Source organism: Sinohyriopsis cumingii, chromosome 1 (genome assembly GCF_028554795.1).
Source record: "Sinohyriopsis cumingii isolate HCF-2022 chromosome 1, ASM2855479v2, whole genome shotgun sequence".
Taxonomy (NCBI): domain Eukaryota; kingdom Metazoa; phylum Mollusca; class Bivalvia; order Unionida; family Unionidae; genus Sinohyriopsis; species Sinohyriopsis cumingii.
In genome coordinates, this window is record NC_142961.1 from 78,781,381 (window position 1) to 78,803,234 (window position 21,854).

General features: G+C 41.4%; 1 protein-coding gene across 1 annotated transcript in view; it reads left to right on the plus strand.

Moving 5' to 3' along the window:
• The window catches only part of LOC149807182 (GDP-fucose protein O-fucosyltransferase 1-like), a 151,214-nt gene that overhangs the window by 61,667 nt on the left and 67,693 nt on the right, over positions 1 to 21,854 (plus strand). The window contains exon 2 of the mRNA XM_089963221.1: positions 2,711 to 3,413. The gene's annotated coding sequence lies outside the window, so the exon portion shown is untranslated. The remainder of the gene's footprint in view (positions 1 to 2,710; positions 3,414 to 21,854) is intronic.

Here is a 21,854-nt window from a genome sequence, read left to right on the forward strand (position 1 = left end):
TTTCTCTCTTCCTTTCTCCTTTCTGTAATTTCACCTGGATTAGTCTCTCTGTCTTTCTTTCCTCTTAAACAGCACTTGTATTATAGAGTTCCTGAAAGCAGTGAACATTTACTCTAAGCTCTGACTTTTATGCCATCACCTTGAGTGTGTATATATATATATATATATATATATATATATATATATATATATATATATATATATATATATATATATATATGATCTTTTTACCGTCCATAATTTTCAACAGCTTCTCATTTGTATTTATTAACATACACCATTACATTTCCCGTTGATCGGGAAGTTTTATATATTGCCCGTAACCATCTTATCGTTCTACTTTTAACTATTTGGTTTTAATATCGCTGGTCGATATAAAACCTTTCTTCATTTTTAAATAATCATACATATTACCTTTTGTATGGCGCTAAATAGGCTAACCGTAAAAATAACAATCAATCAACAATCAATCTTTCCTCTTTCTGCAACTGCATTTCACTTTCTTCTTTCTGATGCTGAAGCTTTCTTAATTCTATTTCCATATTGTTTTTAATTCCAATATATTACTTTCATTTCAGAGCCAGATAGAGACATACTAATCAAACCCCAAACACTTTTATCCAACATTTCTTTTCCACCAAATACTGGACCAAAATATTTTTTTTTTAAATTTCTTCCTTCGTTTAAGAAGTCTTTGTCTCAGAAAGATAATATGTTCTGGCAAGCTGGAGCAATTCATCCTTTTTCAAGAACTCTGTCCCTTCCTGGGTAGGATTTAAAATCAAGTTAGCCAGTATAGATGACACTGTGGAAGCTTGTTGGTTGCACTATAGATTTCTCAAATATGTAAAGTAATTCCTTGAACTTACAAAATTCCACAGCAGAGTGAATTTAAATTTCAAAAACAAATAGACGAGCCTCCAATTTTCTGTTACGTATCTTTGGTCTTAAACGAAGTAACAGAAAGAGCGAAAACAATCAAGTTTTGTCAATTCAACAAATAATTTATTTCCCTATAATGCAAAGTGAAAATTTAAAAAGAACTTTACCGCATTGCGAATTAAAATCCTAAATAGTCCGCTAAGTTCCAATACAAGTCCAAATTAATAAGTACCAATTAAATTCCAGTGGTAGTCCAAATAAATTCTAGTATTGAATGTGCGTATGTGCCTGTGATTTCGCATGTGATAATGTGCCAACGGCCTGAAGTGTGGCGATGTGTTAGCAGTATTTTGATGAAACAATAATACAATCAAAATGTCCTTGCCTGAATTCACTATAATTCCAAACATATGTTTTAGTTCAATAATGTTCTTGAACACTCTGTAATTCCAGTGAATAATAATTTGAATAAATAATTCCACTCAAAATAAAAACAGAAAACAACAATAAGACTGAGTCTACTTCAAGATGTTACAGCAAGAATTAATAATTCTTTGATATAAAAAAAGATTATATATCCCTCTACTTGACCTAGGTCGCAATTACCCTTTTCTGAAATACTCTGTCAACTTGATAGAAACTTCCATTTCAGAACTTTCTAAGGTCAGAATCAATACTGTATCTTTAACTCAAATTCAAGTAAACATGTTTACCATTGATAATGATCTGAATATTTAATCCACAATCATAAAAAAAAAATGTTTTAGCCATATATTTTGTTGTTTACAAAATAATTGTCGCTGGTATGGTAAACCATGTACTTGTTTTTGGACAAGATCAAGTACAAAATATCATATCCATATCATACAATTATTATGAAAAGCCAACAAACAATACAAATTGAGTATACATAGAATAAAATACATCAGATGTTGACCTGCATGACAAACGGATAGCAGAAGTAAATAGATAACAGCAATGTAGGAGATGATGCTCCAGTGCTAGACATCACTATAAACTGCCACACTGCAGACATCGTAGCGATATGACTGAAAAAATTGCTAAAAGCTACGTTAAAAATCCAAATCACACATACAAACATACACACATCATTCGTATCATGTAAACATTGGATTTATTTCTGCGTCGGGTATTCGTCTACAGTATTCAACTGTTTGAGCTCCATAATTGTATTTATTCTTGCAATTCTGTTTTACATGAACTAATAGGTTCTCCAAAACCCTGGTGAACAACAGTATGTTCTTCGTGATTATTTTCCAAAAATATTTATATCGACAATCCCTGTGAGGAGTAAAATTGAAGTCATTGCAGAATATTTTAAATCTTTAAAGCCCTATATTATTGTTTGTTAAATCAAGATATCGATCATCGAGTAGTGTTATTTTGTATTCAGACAACAGCTTTTTTAAATCCGAAAGTACATGTTCACGAACTGGTCAGCTCAGAAGAAAAGATTTGGTCAAAATTAATTATGTAGAAAGTGTAATCGGTCTTTTTCATGAAGAAGAAGAAAAATATGCTTCATCCATTGAATCTCCTTGAAAACTGGTCATTTTGGAACAAACAAATTATTTGGGGAACTTCAAGTCCAAAACTAAAATGCAACACAAATTATCACCTATTTATATTTACAACCTCAGTTTTCGTATCTTTTTTATGCAATAATGCTGTTTTGTTCATACTGAATTATGATGTTTAATCTATGTCTCCAAATGTCGAAAACATTAGATGATTAACTCATTTAACGTCACTTTATTCATAATATCAAAAATGTTTTTATTTTAATTTCAAATTTTATTTTTTGCAGGTGAAGCCTTTGCAGTTTCGACAGTCAGAGCTTTGTGTTCAAGGTTCTCATACGGAACTGGAATTCTACACTCTTAGGATTGGATTGCAATCCATCAGTTTTCAACGTATTGTATCCATACAAAAGGAATACTAAAACAGAGCTTTAGCCATAGAATCTCGTAACAGCTGCTCTTTCGTTGTCGAAACCATGTATCCAATCTATATATGATGAGAATGAGACGGTGCAGCCTAACGATATCTTAAATGATTAGTTAGAGAGAGAGAGAAATAACAATAAACTTTTGCAGCGATTACCTAGTGTTATAGAATCATTCGCAAGTTGCAAAGTAGGGCTGCATTGTATGCTTTGATATATATATATATATATATATATATATATATATATATATATATATATATATATATATATATATATATATATATATATATATATATATAAAGGACGATTTTCCCGTAACGTCATCTTTTTTCCTTCTATTTATTAATGATTGTCATTTCAACGATGTGATAAATACATTTTCGATCATGCATAATATTGGGAACAGAAAATGTAAAAGAAAATGGCTGCGTTTCCTGAGTGGTCCCGGTTAGTTCAGGGTTGCTTATTGTGTCTCATTGTGATGTCAGCCGGACTCAGATATCGGACTTCAGTATTCTAGCTGTGTATAGTTGTTTCCTTGTACATTGCTTCCTTCCAATAGGTAATAATATTTTAGTTTATATTTTATGTTTTGAATGACTGGTCATGAAAAATTAATGATCATTCAAGGTATTATGTGTACAAACGTGTGCATACAATAAACCAAACACTAGTGCAGGATTGTGTTTTAACTACCCGTGCCCCGAAAATTACAGTATTTTCTCTTTATGCTTTATCAATTATGTTCTTTTTTTTAAAATACGGCTGTCATGTCACTATCTTAGTTTTAGATGTACTTATTTTTATGAAATCTTTGAAAAAAATTCGTTTCATATTTAATAAGGTGTAAAATAAAATAATCATTTTTTTAAATCTAGGAAGTAATAATTCTGATTACACTTTATATTAACCGATTTTTGGTGAATTTCGCATGTGTTATATATATATATATATATATATATATATATATATATATATATATATATATATATATATATATATATATATATGGGTGGACTGGTTGGTGTGTGTTGGGGTTGATTGGTGGATTTTACCATCTTACAAGGTGTCCGCTTTATTTGGTTATCATTAGTAGAGGGTGATCGAGTAAATATTAACATAAAGTGTGAAACTTATAGGTGGAATAAATAGAGATCTGAGCAGATATATAGAACAGAATGACGCGAGCCCCCGTACATGAATAACAACAATTTCATAAATTACATAAACAACTGCGATATTACGTTACATTAGAAAGATACACTTCTCTTTTAAAATAAATCATTCACCGAATTTCAAACACAAACATACTTATATAAATAGCCGATCTGTTTTAAAAGATAGAATTGGTTCATCATAGAATCAAGTGAACAATCGAAGTCATTGCCTTGTACAACTTCATAACCTGCTTATTTCCGGTTCACTCCGACTTCACTGCAGCTGTTCTTCTTGGTCCTTTCGCTTTCTCTTCTCCAAACTCTCTGTTGTCTCGCCTCTTTCGGCCCTCAAACTCTGTGTGTGTAGGTGGATACGTAATTACGTAGATACGTAGATACTTGGATAAGTAGGTACGTGGATACGTCAGTGGAGCTATTTTCCTTTCAAAATAAACAGAGAAGCAACTTAAATCTTCAGTCGGATATCCTACTGGGAATAGATCATTACCCTCCCACCCTCCCCCGTTATGTCACATATCATCCTATCAGAATTCAAACAGATACCAAAGGCTATCTGGTCAAGCCAAACACGGCAGACCATAAACAAACCTAGTTTCACAAGATTAATGTATTTCCTAGCGGCTATTTCATCACTGACTCAAATTGCCATCACACGAGACATAACAATTCCGTTCTCGTCTCAATTACATTATTGACATTATTTTCAGCGAAATACACACGTCCAAGTCTTTAGCATACATGAAATCTGACTTCATGGCTTAACGACGTTAATTTCAGTCAATACGCACTTAAGTCTTTATCATACGTGAAATCATCTAAGATCGGAGAATTCACACGGATTCTCGTAACTCACATAAACTAAAGTGATGCATGAAATTCTTAGAATATCCTGATTATTATAACATCCAATATGACAAATTCAAACAATTCGTCAAGCATATAAGTAGTAAGGTGGGATACCCTAGGGACAATGGGACTTAGCATTAAAAACACCCCTGGGACAATCTGGGGACAATGGAAATTTAACATGGAGAAAAATCGTGGGACAATCTGGGGACAAGGGAAATTAGCATTACATGGGAATAGAGTTTGGGACTGTCTAGGGACAAGGGAAAATTGAACATGGGGGGAATAAAGTGTGGGTCTGTCTAGGGACAAGGGGATTTGAATATGGGATTTTTTTATATTTTTTTTTTAATTTTTTTTAAATTTAAATTTAAATTTAAATTTAAAAAAGGGGTAGGCAATTGAAAGGCTATCTCTTTTCGAGAAATATGGCTGGCCCTGAAAAGGGCCTTTGGGTTTATGTTAATGTATTCATTAACATAAAGGGCACCGGATTGGTCTTCATCTTCTCCTTAGGCTGCGTCTCACTGTTGGCCCGTAAATCAGGACTCTTTTGAGGCATCCTTGCCTCTCCACGTAAATCCTACGTATCCACAGACAACGGTCCACTTGGATCGGGCATACATGAGCATGTCCGTCCTGAACATCATGGAAGACACAAGCGTAGAAGATTGCACATCGGTCCACATCTTGAAGCGACGAGAACAGGTGAATCAATGCAGTGAACTGCGCTTATTTATAGGTAGAGGTAGGATTGAAACGGATTGAGTTCATTCACCAATCCGAACACGCGTTACAAAATTCAGTCAGCCCGCATCCAATTCGAAGAGAGCAGTCTGTGACGTCACGTAGTCTATATAGATTCGCTAGCGCTTGTGTGCCAAGATTTTAAGGATGGAAAATACATTCACGTTTATCATCACGATGAACATTTCGACACCATTACCAGTATCACTGCATTCCTGGGATACGGTTATTATTGTGAGAAATGTGATTATGGTTATAATAATCGAGAGCAACACAAGCATTGTGGATGGAAATGCCCAGGATGTTTCGCCTCTCCACCCTGTCTGAGCGAAGAACCAGTGCCTTGTTCAACTTGTCTGCGCACGTTTGTCAGCCCTACCTGTTACCAACAACACTTGAAAACACAAGGTTCACAGAAGGAATGTGCTTGTCAACTCCTGAGATTGTGCCCTACGTGTGGACAAGGCATACTTACCAATAATGCCAAGGCACACGTATGTCGAGGAAAGAAAAAATGTCACATTTGTCACCACATCGTGGACTTGGAACACGAATGTTACGTGCAAAAATACCAACCCCCACCAGAGAAAGAGGACGGTCACAAGAAGAAAGGCAAGTTCATCTTTTTCGATTTCGAATGCATGCAAGAGACCGGAATTCACATTCCTAATTTTTGAGTGGCTCATCGAGCGTGCGAGAAGTGCATTCAAGAACCTATCTTCAGTCATTGCCCTCACTGCAGCAAGATTCCTGGAGGGCGTGAAAAAATCTTTCGGGGACCGAACACGTTAGCCGATTTTGCCCAATGGGTTTTAGACCCCATCGACAAGACGTGGAGCCAAGAGGACATCGAACGTTACGGAGATTGTCATCGTCATGCCACGGTGATGGCTCACAATTTCTCCGGATACGATGGACAGTTTCTTCTCAGATACTATACGGAACATGGCACCGAACGTCCTAAAGTGACTTTGAACGGAGCCAAAATCATTTTCATGCAAGTGGGACAAGTGCAGTTTAAAGATTCAATGAGTTACTTGGCCATGCCTTTGAGTCGAATGCCTAAAACGTTTGGAATGACAGAAATGGCTAAAGGGTACTTTCCACACTTTTTCAATACGGAAGCCAATCAACACGCCGTTCTACCCCATTTGCCTGAGGCTCACTATTACGACCCCGACAACATGCGTACCGAACAACGAGAAGATTTCTACGCTTGGTACCAGGCTCATGCCTCTAACCCCTTCGACTTTCAGGAAGAAATGTTAAAGTATTGTCGTTCCGACGTGGACATTTTACGACGTTGCTGTGGAAAATTTCGAGAACTGTTCATGGAACACGGAGGGGTCGATCCTTTGAAAGAAGCTTGCACCATTGCCAAAGCGTGTTCCTTAGTGTACCGCCAACGATTCATGCCTGAAAACATCGTGGCTGTCATCAGTCCTCAAACGACCAACTATGTCAAGCGTCAATACTCGGTCAAAGCCCTACGTTGGTTACATTACTTGTGCGACAAGGAAGATAAATGGATTCAGCATGCCCGCAACGGAGGGGGTGAAAAGACCATCGGAACGTATTCGGTCGATGGCTGGGACTTAGAAAACCCAAAGATCGTGTACGAGTTTAACGGTTGCTTATTTCACGGATGTCCCGTCTGTTACCCTGATCGTAGCACTAAAAATCAGTTTTACAACGAACCATGGAAGACTTGTTCCAGGACACTTGTCAGCGGCGCCTAAAGTTGGAACAGGGAGGATACCAAGTGGTGGAAATGTGGGAACACAAGTATGATCACCGTATGAAAACCGATCCCGAGTTTAAACGCCTCGTGGAAAGTTACCAGTTTATGGACCCGCTGAACCGGAGGGATAGTTTGTACGGAGGAAGGACCAATGCCACCTGTTTGCTGTACCAAGCCGACGAAGAGAAAGGAGAAGAAATCAAATACTTGGACGTGTGTTCGCTGTATCCCTACGTGTGCAAATAGTGTCGCTTTCCTGTAGGGCACCCGCAATTGATGACGGAACACATCGACCTGAAAAACATTCGACAATACGAAGGTTTGATCAAGTGTAAAGTTTTGCCTCCCACGAACCTATACCATCCCGTCTTACCTCACCATTGTCAAGGCAAACTGATGTTTCCCTTGTGCCGTACTTGTGCCGAAACGTGCAACCAAGATCAGCCTTGTCAGCACACCCAGGAAGAACGGGCCTTGACGGGAACCTGGGTCAGCGTAGAATTGTTCAAAGCTATGGACATGGGATACCAACTGTTAGAAAGTGTACGAAATTTGCCACTTTCCCAAGACACAACAATACCACAAGGGTGACCCTACTCAGAAAGGCATTTTCGCAGACTACGTGGATGCCTTTTTGAAACTGAAGCAAGAAGCCAGCCCCTATCCTTCCTGGTGTCACACTCCCGAAGACCAAATAAAATTCAAAGAGAAATACCGGGAAGAAGAAGGCATCACTTTAGACCACATCGAGAAAAACGAAGGCAGGCGATCGTTTGCCAAAATGATGTTAAATTGCTTGTGGGGTAAAATGGCACAACGACCGTGTTTACCCAAGACGGAATATTTGACAGAACCTTCCCGCTACTTCCAGATGATTCACGACAAAACCAAATACATGAAACACGTGGACGTCGTTCGAGAGGATTTGATCTTGGTCAATTACGAAGAAGATCTGGACTTTGTACAAGACGACCCTTTTGGAAATGTCATCATTGCGGCTTACGTGACAGCCCATGCTCGCTTAAAATTGTACGAAGCTTTAGAACTGTTAGAAGAACGCGTCCTGTACTTTGACACGGACAGTTGCATCTACATCCATCACCCGATTCAACATCACCCTGACATCGAAGGAGACCGTTTAGGAGCCTGAACAGACGAGCATCCCGACGACAAGATTCTAAGTTTCGTCAGTGGCGGTCCCAAAAATTACGGCTACGAATACCGTGACAAACAAGGAGAAGTGCACACGACGTGCAAAGTGAAAGGACTGACTCTGAATCATCGTACCAGTCGAGTGGTGAACTTTGGGGTATTGAAAGAAGCCTTGCAATCGGGAGAGGATGGAAACTTTAAAGTGACCACTTACCAACCGAACAAGATTGTACGTTTACCCACTCACCACATCGTCAGTCGGCCCTTGGAAAAAGTCTATCAAATCGTGTACCAGAAGCGAGTTCGACTTCCCAATCATTTCACCTTACCGTATGGACACGTCGGTATTGGTCTGTATATAAAAAGGAACCCTAGGCAAGACCGATAGTTCATTGGGACTACCAAGACCGAGCGAACAAGATGAATACTTTGAAAGAGACATCGTTCCAGTTTGGGGATTGTAAAAAAGTTGTATCTTCCTCTAGTGTGACTAATACTGGATGGATAAGACCCAGGCATTGCGACGGAAAATGTCCGGAAGGAAACTGCGATTGTCCATGTGGTTACCATTGTAATTGCGTAACGGAGTTTGCAGACGAGTGCGATTGTGAGCCTTGCGATGGGTACGATGCTGTACGTTGTGACCTGAGCGATGCCGTAAAGCATCATGGGAACTTTAGTGTCCCTACCCCTATCATGGAAGTGATGCTGTGCGTGTCAAACCTAAGGGATGCGAAAGTGATGCCGCTCGTCCTCTTGGACATTTTACTGAGTTTCGTTTTAAAGGGGAATGTTCACCTTCACGTCTACTCCCCTACGGATGTCATCCAGCCCTGAGCAAACTCCTGTTCATGTCACCCAACCCTCATCGAAACGAACCTGTGAAAGACGAATATTCGTTCCCTGTGCGTTTGTCGGAATACTGCGACTTTGAAAATCGTCTTCAATCGTTCAAAGGAAAATGGCCTAAGTATCTTGGAGGACCGACCCCCGAAGAATTAGCCAGAGCCGGATTTTTCTACTTGGGCGAAGGAGATAAAGTCAAGTGCTTCAGTTGCGGTGTGTCACTTCACCACTGGGAACCACAAGATTCGGCCTACGTAGAACATGCTCGATGGTCACCGAATTGTCATTACTTACCCTTAGTGGGACCGAGACATTAAAGGAACTTACCATGTCGTTGACGAAGAAGAAACCAGACTGGTTAGGAGTCAAATGTTGGACATCACCGAGACCAGTATTTAAACTGCATTTCAAAAACGATATTGAATCATTACCTAAAGAACTGCAAGAGAAGATTTACAAAGAAGTTTGGCAGGGGTTTGCCAGAGTGAAATCTCAATGGGTCACTGTAGAACTTTTGTGTCGAGAAATTCACAAGAGGAAAGTGAAAAAAGTCAACCAGTGTGTTAGATTTCTTTGGGTCAAGGGTGCATTCCTCCTATTATATTACTCTAGACCGTTTACATCAAAAGAGTTCAGTGACATTCTTGGACGTTACCCTGAATGGCAGTGGTCAGAAATTACTCACTATGTGGATTACTTTTGCTCATTATGAGAAGATTGTGAATTGTACGGACTGACCTATTCATGGATACTTTACAAGAGAACATTCGTGCTTTGCCTGTGGAATTGAGAGAATGCATTTACCGAGAGCTGGTCAAAATACAAGTCAAACGTAAAGAACAATTGCATCCGTTACGTCACCAGATCTTTAAGCACTGGTACCTGAATGGTATAAGAGAACTGATTCGTCAGAAATTGTTTCAGTGGTCAGACCTTGTTCAATACTTCCAGGCCCCCGATGATCCACGTGTTGATCATTTTGGTTACTTCGAGATTCACCTAGAGCAACGCATTGAGGAAGACGAGGTAAAGGATTACCAACATATTTCCGTGGAATCTACTTGGCGGAAGAGGAAACTTCTAATCGAAATCTGAAGTTCAGGTTACAGTATGCAAGATTTACATTCCCAACTCGAGAACGAACATCACTGGCTAGAAAGTACGTGTATTGCTTCCGAAACAAAGAGACTATAAAAACAGGCTGCCATGCCACGACTTATGTCGTATGTAATCCAACAGATTCCGTGGAAGGAACTCAATGACCATATTCAAACCGTGGATCATTACCATCGATTATTACAAGAACTGTATCCATTCAATTTGGGTCGACAAGTGGTGTGTGTTTTAGTGACTTGTTTTCTGGGATTTCGTTTACCAGCCGATTCTTTGTGGACTCTTTACGATCAGTACTTACCACCTCAATGGCCTTAAATGGTCACGAAAATCTCCTTTGGCTCAAAGCCATGCGTTTTCATCTGGATACTTCTCGACCTCAACAGGAAAAAAAGATTCGTCAACTTTTAGCTACCCAAGACGTGTATGACGATGTGTGTGTAGCTTGTGATTTACATCCCCATTGGACAGATGTCCGTGCCTGGAAAGAATGGGGTTTTGAGGCTTGGACCCAAGAAGTGGCCCAGTATGCACCAGAGTTGTTCAAGGAAAAAAGTTACTTTTCAACCCGTGTTAGTGACGGTGCCAGAAGAACCCGTCACCCAGGACAGGACTGTCGTGGACAGACCTGAAAGACCCTTTCGGGAGGACACTTGTGTGACCTTACCCCCTACTATAGAACTGGTTAGAACATTACTCAAAACATGTGGTTGTACAGACACTTGTGTTTATTCCACGTTCATGGTTATCATGTGCCTTTTATTCTTGTACTTAAGCCTTGGCTTTTATGTATTTTTGTCTTTCGTATTCATGTTTGAAAAAAACATTCAATAAACGTGTTCTGAAAAAGTATATAAACTCTTGTCTTGTTTGTTTTTCGTGTCACAAGTGACATTTCTCACACAATGGCTACCTCTGCTGTCTCTGCTCCCTCTTCCTCTACTGTCAAAGTCATCGACGAACACTTAGATCGTGCCAGTTGGGAGGCTTTGTATCTTCGCCATCCCTTTAACATGCTCATTGCTGGACCTAGCGGTTCAGGCAAAACCGAATTCGTCAAACGTTTGATCGAACATAAACATCATTTGATCGATCGGCCACCTCAACGGATCGTGTGGTGTTACAAAGAGTGGCAATCGGCGTACAACCTCTTGCGAGAAAGTCAAGGCGATTCCATCGTGTTTGTGGAAGGCATTCCTAAAGAAGACGACGGCATCGTCTCTGACTCCCGTCAAACCCATTTGGTCATTTTCGACGACATGTTAGGAGAAGACGAAGAAGAAATTAAACTGTGGTTCACGCGCAAAGGGCATCACCGTAATGCCAGTGTCGTTTACATCACCCAAAATTTGTTTCAACAAAGTAAAGCCCATCGCACCATCAGTCTCAATGCGCATTACGTGGTCTTGTTTAAAAGCCCTCGAGATAAATCGCAAGTGCAAGTCTTAGCCAAACAGTTAGGAACGCCTTGGCTGACTCAGGCGTACGACGATGCCACTCAAACGCCACACGCCTATTTACTCGTCGATTTGAAACCTACGACTCCCGAGGATTTGCGATTTCGTACCCACTTGTTTCACCACTGGTGCCAAGACGGAGGGCCTGTCCTGTACACGTCTCCGTCCTCGACTTCATTTCACTCCCCATCAAAAAATCTATAAAAACCTCAGACCCTTTTTCGTCTGTCTCACACAGTGTGAACATGACGTCCCTTCAGTCGCATCTTCCCGTCAAATTGATTCGTGCCTTGTATGGCATCAGTCGAGAAAAAAATCCACAAACACGAGCTCGTGTCTTAGAAGCTAGTCTCAAAAGAAGTCTTACGATGGTTCACGGTGACGGCACGTCAATTACTCCAAGGAATCATTCAGATTCCTCATCAAACCAAACGCTTTTTCGATCGAAACAAAGTCGCTTTGGTCCAACTGGCCGATCCCCGCATCGACACTCAAACCAAAAAACAAATCATTTTGAAACCTGGAGGGAGCGGTACTCTAGGAGGGGTCATCATTCGCTCTCTCTTAAGATGGGATCCTAATGCCCCCAAAGTTATACCCAAGAAAAAAGCCCAACGAAGCCCCAAGAAGAAAAAGACCAGGTCCCCAAGAAGAACTTCTCCAGTGGCAGGACCCTCCTCTTACCAGACACCACCCCGGAAAAAGAAAAGAAGCCCCCAGAAAAAGAAACAAAGAAAAAGTCCCCAGAAAAAGAAAAGTCCACAGAAGAAAACTAGTCGCAAGAGAGGCACTTATTCTTCGGCCAGGACGCAGCCTTACACTCGCAAACCACGACCTGCCACAGCGGTGACTGCGTCTCCGGCAACCTCACGTTTGTCCACTTCTCCGTTAATGACACCAAGAACTGAAGAGTACTTGGAGACGTTGATCACACCAAGAACTTCTCCGTTGATGACCCCAAAAAGAACTTCCCCAGTGGCAGGACCCTCCAATTTAGTGGCAGTGGCTGCTGCTCACAAAGTACCTTCTCCCAAAATCAAAGTCCAAGAAAGATCGGGCATGTTACAAAGTTTACTGGATTTGTCCAAGCAAGAACTGGCTCGATTTAGTCCGTTGCGAACCCCTGCACGACGTGTCATGCCTGTCCTCAAACTGATACGACGTAAAGACAATCAGTGGCGACGAGTTCCAGTATAAAAAAGGCCTGTGACCAAGTCGGGGTATCAGTGTTTCTTGGTGCTCCTGAAGATTCAAAGACAAAGATGTCACCCTCCAGAAAACCCCAAGGAAAGAAAAGGAAAGGACTACCACCACGTTTAGTCAAACATGGGGACATGTTATCTGTCCTGTCCAAAGCTTCTCCACCTCTACGAAAAAAACTCATTCAATCGGCCTCCAAAGCGGTCATCGATACCGTGTGCGAATGTTGTTTGAACGTCTTGAAAGGCACGATCCCTTTGTCCAAACACCAGAAACAATGCTTAGGCAAACATCGTCACGTTCTTCGCCAAATGGTTCAAAAGAAAATTCCCATTCGTCAAAAGAAGAAGATGTTGGTCCAACGTGGAGGCATTTTACCCCTCTTGTTAGGCCCCATACTGAAAGGAGTCTTGGGAACCATGTTGGGAGGACTGGTGGGAGGAAGATAAAAAGGCCCTCGGAAGTCCCAAGATCTCAGAATCAACCCCTGACAACCCCATGGAAGGACGAAAGCTAGCTTTAGTGCCTTACAAACGATGGATGGAATACCATCGGTGGCAAGAACAACGCACCCCGCATTTACCTCCCAATCCCAATTTGAGCGAGATGTCCCAGTTACAACACGAATTGCAGTCCTTGATGAGCGCCAAGATTTGTCCGAAACAGAAAAATCGCAAAAGTACGGTCAACTCTTGCAACGACTGCAACTCTTTCACCAGAAAGCTTTAGACGAAACAGCTCTACCCACTCTGAAAGATTTTAAGACCTTGATGAAAAGTCCAGCACCATCACCAGTACCAGTACCAGTACCAGTGACCAAGACAGAAAAAGGAAAAGAAGAAGAAGAAGGGTTTCAAACTCCACCAGAAAAAGTACGCAAGTTAACAACACCACCTACCTCCAGAATTGGATGGATTAAAAAGATGAAGGCCACCCCTTCTTCATCACAAGAGAAAAAGAAAGTGAAGACAGAAGTGAAACAAGAACCGATATCCCCCGCTCAGACATCCTCCTCTTCAACACCTATTGCCGGTCGCACACGCAAAGCATTGCAATCCAAGAAAATACCCCAAGAGAAAAAGAGTAGCATCCTCCAAGAGTGGGTGCCTTATTAACACACCAACCAACCAACACAAAAAAAGAAAAAATGGAGAAAGTCTTAGCCAGCATTTACTACGATCCCTCGCATGCTGCAGGTTACGCAGGAGTTCAAAAATTGTATCGTGCTGCCAAAACTCGACTGAAAAGTCTCCGTTTACCTCAAGTGCAACGATGGTTACAAGAACAAGCTACCTACACTTTACACAAACCCATTCGACGCAAGTTTGCCAGAAGTCGCACCCGAGTGGAAGGCATCGATCATCAATGGCAAGCCGATTTAGCCGATGTCTCTCATTTGGCCAGCTACAATCGTGGCTACAAATATTTGTTTTGTGTCATCGACGTCTTTTCCAAATTTGCCTGGGTCGTGCCCTTGACTTCCAAATCCAGCAGCGAGTTAGTGCGAGCCCTGCAACGGGTGTTGAAACAAAGCGGTCGTCACCCTCTTCGATGGCAAACGGACAAAGGTACCGAATTTCTGAACCAAGCTTTCCAAAAAGAATTAAAGAAACGTGACATTCATTTTTTTACCACCGAGAATCCCGAAACCAAAGCCAGCATCGTGGAACGTTTTCAACGCACTTTGAAAGAACGCATGTGGAAATATTTTACGCATCACCACACTCTGAAGTACATCGACATCTTACCGCACCTGGTGCAAGCGTACAACCAATCTTACCGTCGAAGCATCGGACGTGCCCCGCAAGAAGTGACTCCCGAGAACGAAGTGTTGGTGTTTGAGCGTCTGTTTGGTACGTCCCCGACGAGGGCTGTCCCCAAGAAAAGTGGAGAGTTGGCCGTAGGAGATTGGGTGCGCATTGGCAAAACCAAACGCACTTTCGACAAAGGTTACTTACCTAACTGGACGACCGAACTGTTTCGCGTCACTGGACGAGTGCATGGCCGTCATCCATAAATTGGAAGACATGAACGGAGAAGTGCTCAAAGGAACGTTTTATTTGCCCGAGTTACAACGTATCACCAAAAAAGAAGACAACGTGTACGACATCGAAAGCATTCTCGAACGCAGAACCCGTAAAGTGGGCAAACGACGTGTCAAAGAAGTCAAAGTACGTTGGAAAGGATATCCACCCAGTTTTTATTCTTGGATCGACGCTTCGCAAGTCATCGACTATAAAAAGAAGTGACCATCATGCCCTTTCGCACAGACGCAGCTACGTCGACCACTCCTCCTTCACACAGTTCTTCTGTGCAAGATTTAAAAAACAACCCTTGTGGGTGTGGTGTGGAGAACGTGTGCCTAAAACGCAAATCGTCTTTTTCTGCCAAATCTTCGTGGTGTATTGTGTCATCGGGGCAGCCATTGCCAATTTGAGTTTGCAACAAGGAGACAAACAATTGTGGACCATTTTATTGAGCAGTTGCATCGGTTACCTGCTTCCCAATCCCTCCCTGAAATTCTCCTCGAACGGGAGCCTTGTGTCCAGTGCCAGTGTCAGTCACCACTCCAACAACAACAACAACCACAACCAGAACCCCATTTTGGGCGGAGACACGCCTCTGACGTCCAGTAACCCCTCGGACAGCCACAGAACTCTGGACTTATGAGTCACCAAAACCAATTTTACTTAACCTTACCCAGTGACAGTTCCATGGAGGTGTTTCCCCACAACACGTTGTGCTGTTACACGGCCAAATTAACTCAAGCCATCCCCTTAGATCACGAAGCCCATTGGGAAGTGGCTTTAGTGGAAATGATTCACCCAACACAAATCAAAAACATCACTGAAACTCAAAACACTTTTGACGTCGAAATTTTGGACCCAGCACTGCAGCAACAGATGACGGGCAGTCCTCAACATAAATCACATCTTGCAAAGGACCTATTACCCCGCAGCAGTGACTCTTCTCCTCCTCTTTTCGTTTATCGCTTTAAAATTAATTCAGGCCATTATTTTAGTGGTCAACATCTGGTGGAGGCCATCGCTGACAAATTCTATGCAACCTTTGACAAAGTTCTGACCAAAGTAGGTAAACGTGTCACCATCGAGTACCACAAACAGTCTCACCGTCTACTCATCAAATTTGATAGTGAGGAAAAAAGTATACGTATTAAATTTTGCCCTGGATTGTATGACATTTTGGGTGGAGACCTCAATTTGGTCACGGATAAGCAGACCAAAACGATTAAAATGGCAGAGATTGACAACGACGGGCATTTTGCAAGGTATTTTCGTTACCCGGTAGAACTGAACCAAGGACTGAATTTGATCTTCGTGTACTCCGATGTGGTGGAGTACAACGTGGTGGGACACACCTTCGTACCGTTACTGCGTGTCATTCCTTTCAAAGTAAATTCTGCCACGGCCACTGACGAGGAAGGTGGAAACACTTATCACGTCCACCGCGAATTTGTACATCCTCACTATTTGCCTGTCAGCAAGTCGTATTTGGACACGGTCAACATTGCTATAAAAGGAGATTTGGGACAAAATATTCCATTCACCAAAGGAAAAGTCACGGTGAAACTCCATTTTCGAAAACGGTTCTCTCACGACTCGTAAGTAAGTCATGTATCCAGTGTACCGAGGGGTTGCTCGACAGCGAGGACACGGTTTAGGAGACATGTTAAAATCGGCCTTTCGTTCGGTGGCCCCAGTCTTGAAACCGATGGTGACACGCGGATTGCACGCCTTGAAAGATGCGGCACTGACGCAAGGCAAAGAATTTCTCCAAAATGTCATCATCGACAAACAAAACCCTAAAGAAGCCTTCATGAGGGCAGGCAAAAATGTCTTGCTGCAAACGGGTAAAGACATTTTAGGCCGACGAGACACACCTATAAATGCCCTGCACGCTACCGAGTCAGGCATTCAGCAAGGACAAGGCAGAAAGAGACGACGACGAAGAAAACACCCTTTCACCATACTTCAAGCTAGAAAGGCCAAGAAAAGAAGAACCGATCGAGACTTAGACGTTTTCGATTATTGAGAAAGAACAGAACAAAATGATGCACCGAGAGTCTTGCGCTTGTTCCAAGACGGAACTGGATCTGTTTGCCATGTCCCCCACCATGATGACGATGCAAGAATCCCAGTGGGTGGAATTTCACCCCGTCTCCTCATTAACCGATTCCGCTCCCATCGAGTTTGAAATCAAAGGACAACCCGAAGATTACATCGATCTGAATAGCAGTTACTTGTACTTGAAAGTCCAAGTTGTAGATAAGGCTAATGATAAAGTAGATGACGCTGAGAATATAGCTCCCGTCAACAATTTCATGCATTCCTTGTTCAGCTCAGTGGACTTGTACTTGAATAACAAACTAGTCAGCAGCAGCATGGATACTTACCCTTACCATGCCTACCTGGAAAATCTCTTGACGTACGGAATAGATGCCAAGGATACTCATCTCAATGCTTGTGTGCTATGGGAACCTGACGAAGCGAAGGAGTTTGACGAACTAGATAAAGACAATAACGGCTTCGGGGAAAGACAAAAGAAAATCGTAGGTGGAAAGAGTTTAGAACTGATGGATCGTTTGCATTTGGACATGTGGTTGGAAGAGAAATATTTGCTGAACGGGGTCAGTGTTCGCTTGAGACTGAATCGTAGCAGTACCGCTTTCCATTTGTTGGCTGATAGTGATGCTACTACTGGTGGCAATCCCAAAAGCAAAATCGAGGAGGCCAAATTCTACGTACGACGCGTGGAAGTGTTACCCAAAGTAGGTAACGAAATCAGTCAAACGTTGAGCAGAACGACCGCCAAGTATCCCATACGACGTGTGGAAGTGAAAACGTTCACCATTCCCGCTCAACATCATTCCATGATCGAAGATCATCTGTTTCAAGGACAGTTACCCAAACGTTTAATCCTTGGTATGGTCTCGAATTCAGCCTTCAACGGAGCCTTCACTAAAAATCCTTTCAACTTTCAACATTTCAACGTGAAGAAACTCGAAGTCAGTCGCAATGGCAAGACCTTGTGTACCAGACCTTTCGAACCTGACTTTACCAAGAACAATTACTTGAGATCGTACTTGTCCTTGTACGAAGCCACCGGACAGTTAGGAACCAACACCAGTCACGGCATTACGTACGAAGATTATGCAGGAGGCTACGCTTTGTGGGCTTTCGATTTTACTCCAGACCAAGGCAGCGACGAGGGACATTTCCACCCTATAAAATCAGGCCAGATTCGTGTGGAACTTCAGTTTGCAGATAAACTGACAGAGACAGTGAACGTCATCATGTATGCCGAATTCGATAATACCATAGAAATCAACAGTTTGAGAGAAGTCATTCTAGATTATTAGAAGTCATGGAAGATTGTTATCCCTCTTTACCTAGTGGAGAAACTTTAAAGATGGAATGTGAGGAGACCGTGGAAAAAGAAGAAGTGATCATGATGAAGTCAAGATGGCCAGAACAAGAAGCCCATTTAGTCTCCTGTTTTGCCAAATACTTGGTCGAAAAAATGACGGAATTGATCAAGAAAAATTGCTATGGATGTCAAAACGATCATCCCAGTCAAATTGAACACGATAAATGCCTGATGTTGAGTCAAGAAGAAAAATTGGACGAGTATCTGGACGAAGCTTGGAGTCTCATCTCGGACAAAGACGTGTTGCACCAGTGGTATAAAGACTTGCGTGAACATTCTTGTCCACCATTAACCACTCAAGAGATCCATCGTATCGAAGCTCTCCTGAATCAGAGTGAGGAGACGAAACGAAGAAACGGTTATTTGTCAGACATTTTCAAGCAAAAAGTCAGGATTGAATTGACGACGTATTATTACCTGTGAAGAAAAAAAAAACACACAAAAACATGGATACCTGGGAACTTTATTACCTTTTGAACCACAGTTCGTATACGTCTTCTTGGAATCCTGTTGTCTGTGCTAAAGATGAACTCCCTCATCGCAAACCTAAAGACCATCAAGCTTACGTGATCAACACAGACGACAGTCATCTCCCAGGAACCCACTGGGTAGCCGTCTACTTTCCTCAAGAAGGATGTGTGGAATATTTCGATTCGTATGGATTGCCTCCTTTGGAAGACGATATCATTGACTTTATGAGAAGAAATGCTCAAACCACCCGATTCAATAATGTGAAATTACAAGGCACAGATTCCTTGGTGTGTGGACAGTACTGTGTGTATTTTCTGCATCATCGCAGCCTGGGCTATTCCTTAGAACATTTAGTGACTCATTTTGATCCTCGTTCTTCTTCTAGAAACGATGTGAAAGTAGATCGATGGTTTTGTGACCATTATGCTTATCTTTTGTCTCAAGCTAGGAAACGTAGTGTCCATCAATGGCCTAATGATTTCCAACAGTGGAAATCACAATTTCATTCACAACGTTGTCAGCCCTGTTTAAAGTAGACTGTAAATTGAGAAGAAATGTTTGATGTTATAATGTTGGATTATTGTTTAAAATATGTTAGAGTTGTTGTTTAGTATTAAGTGATTTTTGAATAAAAAATGTTGTGTTTTGAAAAAAAAATGCCTTTGTCTTTTGTTTAGCTATAAGAATGTTGGATTGATGCTCTTTAACTTCTTACTATCCCTCTCATGACACTCATTGAACGTTGCGGCTCGAAAACCGTGTGGGGGATGTTTTCCTTCACGTCCGCGCTTTGACTTTAAGAACCGGGGTTGTTTCCAGTCTAACCATCCATTGTCGACTCATCCTCCTACGAAGATGTGCTCCAAACTAGCTAAGCTCAACGAAGCCTACGTGAATTTGCATAGGGTCAGACACAGTCTGATACCGAAGCCAGAAGAAATAGAGAATGTGAGAATGCTAAAAGTTACTGAAGACCTGATAGAAGAGCTCTTCAGAGAAGAAGTGAACAGGGAAAAAGAAGAATGGACAGAGAAGTACAGACTTCAAAGACAGCAGCAACAGCAGCAGCAACAACAACAACAACAACAACAGCAGCAACCTGAAGCTGACAGAGGCTTTGTCGATTGTCGTATCGACACCAAAACGTTCTTCTTCTCTTTCCGAAGAAGCAGACCTATCGCCAGAAAGTCTATCCTCAGAGGACATCGCATTCTTAGAAACTAAAAAAGATTGCCATAACAAACAAAAAAAAAACAAACAAAAAAACAGCCCTTTTGAGGGCTACCCAATACTCTAGAAAAGAAATAACCATCAATTTGCCAATGTGTGTAGGTAGAGTAGTGTGAATATAAATACTAACTCTTTTTTAAAAAATGTGAGGGTATGTGTTTGTGAGTTTGTGTGTTTGTGTTTGTAAGTGCTCACGTACGTTGGTGTGGATAGTAGATTAAAATCATGTTTTTTGGTGTTTGAGGTGTATATTTGGAGTTAGATTGGATTGCTTTGCGTATGTGGATAGTCTACTGAAGTGATTTATAAAAAATTTTAAAATAGTGATGGGTAGCATAAAAAAGTGAGTGAGTGTTTCTTTTAGGTCCGCGCGTTGTTGTTTTGGGTCATGATCTAGGTAAGATCAATTTTATGTTTTTAGGGGATGTTTTCCATCACGTCCGCGCTTTCACTATAAATTGAAACTCGTTCGGCAGTCTAGCTACCCTTGTTGATTGATCAACACCAAAAATGAACACGAGACTGGAAAAACTGTTGGAACTTCATGTGCATCTGGAATATGCCAGGCGCATATTAAATGAACTGGCCGCGGAAGCCATTGTGGAAGAGGGAAGGATAAAAGAGGAGGAAAGAAGAAACAAAGAAGAGGAGGAGAGAAGATATAAAGAAGAAGAGGAAAGAAGATACAAAGAGGAGGAGAGAAGATACAAAGAAGAGGAGGAGGAGGAGGAAAAGGAGAGAAGAAGAAAAAATTTCAGAATCCCAGAAACCGAAAGTTGGGATTCTGAAGCCACATATCCTGCCTCTGCTCTCTCCCCCAAAAAGGTAAAAAGTAACTGGGGGACAAGATGTGTATGTGGCGCCGGGCCTGGAAGGTGTCACCATTAACCAGGTGTCCATGAAGTTCCAAAAAAAACCCAAAAAAAAACCCCAGCCCTTTTCAGGGCTACCCAATACTCTAGAAAAGAAATAACGATCCATTTGCCAATGTGTGTAGGTAGAGTAGTGTGAATATAAACACTAACTCTTTTTTAATAGTGTAAGGGTATGTGTTTGTGTGTTTGTGTTTGTAAGCTCTCACGTAAGTTTGTGTGAATAGTAGATTATGGGTTTTTTAATTGTTTCTTAGCGTATGTGGAGAGTATAGTTTTGATTTTATTATATGAAATGAGAAAAGTGGGGATGTTTTCCTTCACGTCCGCGCGATGTTTGGTCATGATCTAGGTAAGATCAATTTTATGTTTTAGGGGGATGTTTTCCTTCACGTACGCGCTTTAAGTATAAGAACCCACCGTGTTGGCCATTGGAGCCCATTCTACGGAATAAGCAAAGAAGAAGATGCCAGCAGCTTCAGCTTTATACAACGATCTTATGGGAAGTTGGTATTGGATGGTGGATGCATTGAGTGTAGCAGAAAGGGTTGAACAGGAATGGAGGTATGCAGTGACAAAAGACTTCGTCTCAAGACAAGTAACCAGCCTCCACTTATCCGTAAATATTGTAAAAGAAATGATAGAGGATGAGGAGAAGAGAATCAGAGGTTTAATTAAACCACCGTATGTGAAAGTGGGTAA